The sequence below is a fragment of the Peromyscus leucopus genome, chromosome 10 (assembly GCF_004664715.2).
Source record: "Peromyscus leucopus breed LL Stock chromosome 10, UCI_PerLeu_2.1, whole genome shotgun sequence".
Lineage (NCBI taxonomy): Eukaryota > Metazoa > Chordata > Mammalia > Rodentia > Cricetidae > Peromyscus > Peromyscus leucopus.
In genome coordinates this window covers 17,989,134-17,998,495 of record NC_051071.1, presented here as the reverse complement: position 1 = coordinate 17,998,495, position 9,362 = coordinate 17,989,134, and the positions used below count along the sequence as shown (strand labels likewise).

The 9,362-nt window shown below is 43.1% G+C and overlaps 1 long non-coding RNA gene across 2 annotated transcripts; it reads right to left on the bottom strand.

The window, feature by feature from the left end:
• Window positions 1-1,366: 1,366 nt before the first annotated feature.
• Window positions 1,367-5,940, bottom strand: LOC119088635. Of its 2 annotated transcripts, none has more exons than XR_005092314.1 (2): window positions 4,691-5,940; window positions 1,367-1,775 (listed from the first exon to the last, which is right to left on the bottom strand). It is a non-coding gene; the product is annotated as an uncharacterized LOC119088635 (long non-coding RNA). The 2 variants fall into 2 exon arrangements; XR_005092315.1 differs by having other exon boundaries at window positions 4,742-5,929.
• Window positions 5,941-9,362: the final 3,422 nt, after the last annotated feature.

The following is a 9,362-nucleotide window of genomic DNA, read 5'->3' as shown; positions in this document are numbered from 1 at the left end:
GAGCTATCATAAACTAATTATCTCTAAAAATTCTCACTACAGACATACTTATAAATGTCCTACACTGATCCCTTATGCATTAGGCATCTCTCAATTTAGTCAAGCTGACATTATTAACCATTACAGTTCACCAACATTGGAATCCATGACATGAGCAATGGAACAGTTGGAGATGAGCTGAGGTTTGGAAGATAAGCAGCATTAACTATTTAAGGGACCTTCATTTCATATGAGGTTTAGGGCTAAAACAGATAAAGTAGATAGGAGTGTGGTTATGGGGTAGGGAAGCCCATTTGGAGGCTCTTGAAATGATTCCAGACGATGAATGGTAGGATTCTTATCTAAAAACAGAAATATGATCTTAACATGTATTAAGAATGGGTAACTCATGAGCTAGGCAGAAGCTCAAGGAGATGTGATTGAGAGATGCACTAGACAGTAAGTTAAACCCATTTTATGGGCCTATTTCCTCATTTTCTTTTCCCACCTAGAATAACTCTCTAAATAGATATTGCAGTATGTGGACTCTTGGTCTATAGATTGAGCACTCTGAAAAAGAAAGAGAAATCTGTAGCTAGAATCAGAGTCTGTTCTTGTGAGACAAAACATTCAGGTTGAAATGTAGCCAACTTATCAAATGACTTGTTGATCTCCTTGAAGAATGCCACACGATGCTCAGCACTGGTCTTTACTGCTCGCATGCTGGACACTCAGAGGTGGCAATAGCTTAATCAGCCGTGGAAAGTAGAAGCCAATGCCATTGTCCCTCTATGTGGCCTCTATATCCACCACTGTGGCCATCCCATTCATGTGTCCTTTGTGCTAGTGCTGTGGTAATTGCAGACAAGGTCCACCTCACACAGCAGGCCAAGTGATTTGGGGGTGGAAGCTTCTGGGAATGCTAGGATATGACACACACATCTTCACACTTTACACCCACTCCCAAATGTCCATCCATATGCTTCTTCACTAGAACCCCTTGGCTCTGATCCCTGTCTTTTTTCCTCACAAGACCCTGAACAAGTAGAGAGACAATTCACTACTGTTCATGAGTCCATAGATAGGTCATCAACTTGGTTCACTTCTCCACCTGATATAGTGCTCAAACCTCTGCTGGGGAAGGTGGCCCTTTGCTACTCTTTCTAGGGCAAGTGTTGTTAGATTTTCATTGAAGTTTCCTCACCCAATCTCTACTTCCTTGCACTTTTGTCTAGTTTAGAGATGTCATTTCCCCTTCTCAATAAGTTTCATACCTTATCCTGTCTCAGGATCAGCTTCTCGAAGAATCCAGCTGACATCTAGAGAAGTGACATTGAGCAGAAGTGTGGAAGAGCAAGGTGCACATGTAGACTGAGGCTTTACGTGGAGTGTTGTGGTAATTATTTTATTCAAGGGGGCAGGTGATAAGAAAACAGGGAGGTGAACTCGAAATGAGGGGGGATGAAAGGGCTAGTTCTCCTCTAACCTTGAGATTTTTTGGAAAATTTGTGGTGTGTCCATACTTCCCATGGAAAGCTGTACAGCCACAGTATCATTTTATTTGAGTGCTGGGGTCAGGGGGAGAACAGCCCTATAAGGCTGGAGAGTTCTTGCTACAGGGAATATTAAATAGACAGTAGATTAAAACTACACACCCAGGAAGCATGTGAGGAGAGTGAAAATGAAACAAAATGCCAACTAAAAATTCAAAATCTGGCTGTGAAGTTCATCTCTGTTATCCTGGTTGTAGAATCTTGGCCAATCAGATTCACCTTGGTGATCCTCAGTGTCCTCATCTGTTCAACCATAATAAAGAAGTTTAGTGTGGGGTTGAAATAAAGCAGCACTTATAACAACATATTTGATATGGTTCCTTGTCCAGGCTATGTACCCTATAAATGGCTGTTCACAAATCTCAGGAAACGTGTCTTTCCTCAAGTAATAATAACAAGGGTTATGTTCCCCAAGAAGACTTGCTAGCAATTCTGTGCCCACACAAACTATACCATCTTTACCCTTGCAAACAAACCATCCATCCCACAAGATAACTCCAACACTGAATCAATGCCATCCCCACCAGGGAAGACAAATGGTTCCTAAGAAGGCAGACTGGAACCTGAGCATGGTGGCTCATGCCTTAAACCCCAGCACTCAGAAGGCAGACGCAGGCAGATCTCTGTAAGTTCAAGGCTAGCCTACAGAATGAGTTTCAGGACAGGCTCTAAAGCTTACACATAGAAACCCTGTCTCGAAAAATAAAAAGAAGGTAGACTGGATCCCTCACTATTCTCTCACACATAGATACAGCATTGTTGTATTTCAAGTGCAATCTACAGCTAAACTTTGGAAAAGAGCATATTTACCAAATGCATAAGTATGTAGTAGTTTTACCCTATGTGTGCCTGCCACCTGACACATTAATGCTGAGCACTTAGGGTCATATTCTCCAGTGCCCATTTAAATCTGTTCCTGTACCACAATCAGAGTGTGGAGGATCTCAAAGTTGTTTAGCTTCTATTCAAGTGCCATTGGAGGAAACTCACATTTACATCCTCAATTTGGGGGCTTATATTCACAACTGTGTTAGAGCAACAGCAATTATATTGGTGCTGTAAGCACATGTAACAAAGAGATGCATGTAACAAAGAGGAAAACTACACTAGTAAAAATGTATCAGACCCCAGTAGATTCTTGTAATTTTACCCCAGAACTTGGGCTTTTGGCCGTTTTGCTTTTCAACTACCCATGTCTAAGTATCTACATCTTACTCCCCTCAGCTAAGACCTCAGCTTCCATTCTCCAAACAGCAATTCGAGATCGAGGATGTCTCTTACTACCTTCAAATTCAGCATAGCCCTGCAATCAATCTACAAATATTCAGTTCTCCACTAGAAGAGGCATCTTTCCCTTGGTTCTTCCCATTTCCTTGCACTTAACCTCTACTTAAATGAGTCAAAGCATGTCATATGTAAGAAGACAACCCCTCAGTCCTGTATGCTACCACTCTATATAGAAATATGACAAGAAGCTGATGAATGATTCATTTAAGAATGAATGGTAGACTTAGATCAAACAAGGTACCCCTGTGTATGGAAGGAGTCCCCATTTGGAACATATATTGGTGGTAGTCTTAATAGGATGTACTAAGAAATCCACATCTCTCCATCTTCCTTCTTCAGCAAAGAGTTCCACTTTTTATCCAATACTCTAGGTAATATGTAAGACTCACCCTCCATTTGTCTTTCTCTTTATTCATTCCTCTCACATGACTCAGTATGTCTTGTTACTGAGAGTACCACCAATATGTGTTCCAACGGGACCCTTTCTTACATATGCAGGACTACCTTGTCTGGCCTAAGTCACAGTTGTTTCTTGAGTGAATTATTCATCAGCTTCTCATCATATTTCCAGCTTCACCTTTTACCCTCTGCAGCCTATTCTTCATGCAGTGGCCAAAGAGAATTTGAAAGGCCAACCAGATAAGGCAAGAAGGCACACTGCCAACCATCTGGGTCAGTCACTGAGACAAGAAACAAGTGAGTAAGCCAGGCCCTGAGTCTTCTGCTCTTACACTGCCTCAGGTGTAACCCACAGATAGAACAGCCGGAATGTTATTTCCCTTGTCTATTAAGACACTGACAATAAAGCAAAGCTCCACAGTGACATGACGCGCCACTTTGACATGTCATGACATGACATAGCATGCCACTTCTGACACTCAACTGGACCCTTAACAGGATGGTAAAATGAGATTCTGTTTCTGATAATCCTGTTTATAGTTGTTGGACTTGAAGACACAGAATCTAAAAAAGAAAACTAGGTGTTTGATGAGTTGCCAAAGAGTAAGGTCACAAGTTCATTTCTGCCCCCTTGCTTTTTATAAGGTGAATGAATTGGCACAGTTAGGGTGTTAGTAATGCAACCATAACTGCAAACTCCATCGCCATAAAACACAGCACTTGTCCCTGCTCACCATGTCTCCAGTGTGGTTGCATGCCACAGTCACGATTTTCACATCCCCACTTTAGGAAATTGCCAGACTAAGTGCAATGACTATGAGGAGCAGCATTATTTTGTTATTGTGCTTAATCCTCATATCATGATGCGAAGTAGTATCTTCATCTCGATGTTACAAGTTCATATGCAGGGATGGGGGAGATTTGGCCTGTTTGATGACTATAAGTTATGAACTCTCTGCTATGGTGAAAATAGAAAAATTCAGGATAATTTAAAAGATTCTGCTTCCCAGTTGATGTGCAGTTAGAAGCGTTGCTGAGAGGACTGCATTCACCCACACTGAGCACAAGCAGAGGGCATCCCTTAGGACCCAAGCTCACCATCCCACCCACCTTGCTGCCTTCTTTCTGGTCTTTCTTGGGCTTCGTCAGCTTCATGAGTCTATACACATCTGACAATCTGTTTCCTCTGAGCTGCCATTCAGAGGGAACTTCTACAGTTAAAAGAAACTAAACAAAAAGCTAATTGACCCAAATTCCCAAATAAAAGAACTCTTTTCTGTATTCTGATTTCAAAATAAAGAAGCAATCACAACAAGGTATGGCATTCTGAGAAGTTTCAGGAATAGGCTGTCTTAAAAAGGAACTTTTTGGTGGTGTTAGGGATTGAACCCAGGGCCTTAAGCTTGATAAACGAGTGCTTTATCACCAACTCACACACACAGGCCCAGAAAACCACTTCCTTCTACATTTACCCGTGTCCTGTGTGGTAAGGAAGATCATTCCCGCTGCGGCAAGGTCCTTACTTGGTAAAGAGAGCCTCAATTGTCTTCACACAGTCCTTATGCAGTCAGGAGCCTAGGCTGGCAGCTTTAGGAAGGCTGTCCAACTAAAAGCAATGGTGGGCGGGGGCATCTGATAAATGTTCGAAAAGCAAGACGTCTCAGTCTGGACACCACACTTCCAAAGCATCCTGGTTTGTGCACGTCTAATCGCCAGATACTTCCTGCCTCACCAAAGATGAGGGATGGTGCTTTCTATCCTGCTGGCTTCCCCTAAGCCACGCCCCCAAGAATACCAAGTGTGATGTGGGAGGGTTGGCAAGGAGATTCCGGGGCAACTACTCATGCTGACCCCAAATACAAAGCCTCCTGACGCACAAATGGCATTTGCAGTGTACAACCTCACGAGCGCTGGCACTCTGTGTACCCGTGACCCTAACGCAGCCATGCGGATGGGGTTTTCATTCCTCTCAGACATTTTCTCCTTCCTTTGCGCTTCCTTCGGCGCACTTCTTTCTATCCTCTTCCTCATTCCCAAATACCCACTGGTCTCTTTTCTATCACCATAGACTAGCGCGCATTTTCTAGGATTTCATGCCATTACGATTATACAGGATGTACTTTTTTTTTTTCAACAAGCCTACTTGTTTTGACATTTACCCATGTGGTACGTACCAAGAGGTCACTTCTTTTTTATTGCTGTGGGATGTTTCATTATATGAATATATACAGTTTGCTCTTCTATGAACTATTTTGAATATGTGGGTCATTTCCTTGTTTTGACAACTACAAATGATAAACCCTCATAAAAGTTGTGTATGGACATACGCTTTTCTTTCTCTTGGATGTAGATCAAGGAGAGAGAAGATAGTGTGTGTTTAATGGTTTAAGTCTCCCTCGGGCTGTTCTTTAAAGAATACCATTGTACTGCACCATTGTACTTTCCCTATGCTAGGTAAAGGCTCAGGTTTTCCAACCTTGTCAAAACCCAGCAAGTTACTCTTTGTTAGCCAATGCAACCCACCAAGTCTACAGTGTTTTCTTATTGTGACCTCGGTTAGCATTTCCCCAATGGCTAATGATACCATGTTTTGTTTTGTTTTTTATGTATTTATTTGCCAGTCGTACATCTTTGGGCAAGTTCCCCTTATGTTACTTTTTTTCTTATTATGGACAAAACTTGGATTTTTATCCATGAAGCAGGTTTTTCCTACATATGTGTGTGAATACTTTTTACTGTTCATCCACAGAGTGAAGTTCAAAACATTTTTAAGTACACACATGAGTACACAATGGATGTGTATATAAATACATCCTAATCTGACTAGAAAAAAATGTTTTGCAAGAATATGTCACAGAGTAGAATCCACGGAAACCTCAAAACCAGAGTCCATGGTGTGGAGCCTCTTGCTAAGCTGTATCTGACTGTGGAGGTTTCCCTTTAGGCAACGGAAAACCCAGAACCCAGAGCTGGGGCCTGGCTATGTGCTAACAGGAAATGCTGCTGTGGCTGATAGGACAGGAGCCAGGGCGCAGTTAATTGCGTTCCTATGGAAACAAGATAGGTACCCAAAGCTGGAAAGAGCCAAGTATATCCACTACAGGACGGTGAGCTTAAGTGCATGGATTCAGAAGTCAGGCAAGCTGAGCTTTGAATCTCCTCTGACTATAGGCCCAGCGATCTTGAGCAAGTTTTGTACAGAAACGTTCAAGAAAAGAATTCTAGGCAATTCTGATATAGATTTAAAAAACTGGAAGCCATTGCCCACTACCTTAGATTACCATGAAAGCCTTCTATGGAAGAAGCGTGAAAGGAAGGGAAGCTAGGGTAGTGTGCCACACATGCCAGGTTGTTTAGGCAAGTTCCTCCACTTGGTCCTAATAGCAACCCCAATTTTATTTTAGAAACACAGAGACTGCCAAAGCTTGAGTTGAAGGTTCCCCAAAGAGCCATGTGCTAAATCTTGGGCTCCCATCTTAGGGACAGGAGAATCTGTAAGTGGACTAACAGAAGATCGTCTAGTCGCTGGAAGCATGCTCTTGGAGAGGACTTGAGGGCCTGCAAATCTTCCTCTACTTTTCTTGTCTGTTTCCAGCCACACTCACAACCAGAACCTGCTAGTATGAGATAGTGACTGCGGCCCCAAACTAGAGGTCAGCCAACTGTGGGTGAAAACTGCGAGCCAAAAGAAGCCCTTCTGTCTCTAGGTTGATTTATTTGAGGCATTTGTTACAGTGATGAAAGGCTGGCTAACACAGAAGCCACTTCTAAGAGAGGCTGTGCTTACACTAAGTCACAGCTTGCATCTGAGCCGCGACCCCAGGCCCTGGTGGTGCCTTCCCCACATGCTACTAAGCCCTCCCACAAACATCCCTGCGTGCTTCCCCTCAGGACAGCTCCTCCGGTCTGCTTGGTCTCCTCCAGGGACCTCTAAATGTTGTTTCCTTTGCGCTGAAACGGGGCCGAACTCAGTGAGGGTATAATTTCACACTGTTTATTTTTAAGCACGTTTTAACATTTTTGAACTTCCTCATTACTTTCTTTTTCCACTGCCCTTTCCTCTACTTCTCCTAACACTTCCTGCATGGTTGTTAAACCCTGTGTTTAGAGAACACAAAATTAAATCTGAAAACACTGTGCAATTACTTTTCCATTTTCTTTTCACCCTAAGGGTCGTGGGCAGAGGTGTTCCTGTCACTCTTCAAAGAGTCCAAAGGCAGCAGCCCAAACCTCTGTTTAGTTCTCGTTAGTGTCTCCTGACAAGCACTGGGCGACTACTGATGTCTTCATTCGAAGTTCCTCATTCTGTTTTGAAAGGGACTCGCTATGGAGCAGTTTTAGCCACTGAGAGTGTGTGTGTGTGTGTGTGTGTGTGTGTGTGTGTGTGTGTGTGTGTGAGAGAGAGAGAGAGAGAGAGAGAGAGAGAGAGAGAGAGAGAAACTAAACATTGATCCTTGAATCAGTGCTGCATTCTATGCTGTAAAATGTAAACATTTTGTCTCCCAGAGCGTGTTTTAGTTTTTAGATTGATGTTTTATTTGTCTGACTCACACTATTAGTTGTATAAGGCGAGAAGGTGGTTACCTCTTGGGCCTGGCGGTGGTGGCGCACGCCTTTAATCTCAACACTTGGGAGGCAGAGCCAAGCGGATCTCTGTGAGTTCGAGGCCAGCCTGGGTTACCAAGTGAGTCCCAGGAAAGGCGCAAAGCTACACAGAGAAAAAGAAAAGAAAAAAAAAAAAAAAAGATGGTTACCTCTTTTCATTATCTTTTCTTCTTTCTCTCCTTGTTTCAGTGTTTTTTAGACATGGTCTCACATGTTGCCTAGACTAACCCTGAACTCACAATCCTCCTGCCACAACCTCACACCTCACAAGCTCTGTATCTACACGTGCGTACCACCATACCTGGCTTGTGTATTATTCCCTAATTCCTCTACAGTTTGTAATCAAACAACCTGTTTTCCTCTCCCTTGAAGTTGGAAAACTGAGTAAAAAACCTGGTCAGTCTTTCTTGCCAGCTTCAACTGTCCTGCAAGAAGAATCATGAGCCTCCACACCCTTCACACACACTGGGTGAGGGCAGTGGCTATCTTAACCAAGCTCAAGTCATGGCTGTTATCTTATCGTCATGTCCAACAGGATCTGAGCTTTATTTGTAAGCCAAAAAGTGGTTCAGATAGGAAGAGCACATTTCCCTATTCCCTGATTAACCGCTTTGTCAGGAGACGGCTCCTCCCTGAGTAAAGGCTCTTGCTTGCATTAGGAAGCCTTGACAATGCCACAGGCCTCTCTGCACACCTGCATTTCAGTGCAGCTGAAATCTCGTGGGAAAGCAGTCACTAGGTCCAGCAGAGCTGAACTTGCAGCATGCTTAGCAGCCCTAAGGAAGGGAACCGCTATGTGTACTTCATGGTCCCTTCATTTGTCTGAGGATTGGAGTTAAGGTGGTACACGTTAAAAAACAAGAAGTATGCTCTGCCTTATCCTTAAACCTCATCTTCAGCGTGGGTATGCTTCTCTTACACCCTAGAGTAAACTGACTTTTCAAAAACAATTTATTTTTGCTTTATGTGTGTGAGTGCTTGCCTGTATGTACGCACGTATTCCACGTGTCTGCAGTTCCTTTGGAGGCCAGAAAAAGGTGTTGGATCCCCAGGAACTGGAACTACAGACAGCTGTGAGTCACTGTGTGGACCTGGGAGCTGAACCCCGGTCCTTTGCAAGAGCAGCAAGTGCTGAGCCATGTCTTCAGCCCCTGACTTCTGCTTTGTTTTAAATGACAAGTGTTTGCAAATGAGTTGAGAAATAAAACAAAACACTGCTCAGAAGATGAAAGTCAACTGCATAAAGGGAGAGCAGTTAAAGAGAGGCAATCATACCCTAAAAACACTGAGCTAAATCTTATGTATTTCAAAACATAAGGCTGACTCAACATTGATAATTATTTGAAGCCTGACTGTAAATAAACTGTTGTGTGTGTTCTACAAAGACAATGTGCTGAAGAGTCAAAGAAAAAGATAGTCCTTTGCCTCTTGGCCATTGATAAAATAACTTGGGAATAGGGAGAGCCTCACAACTGGTGCATGGGAATTGACAGCATGCAAAAGAGATGTGACAGGATCAGCAAGAATGTTCTCCTTTCT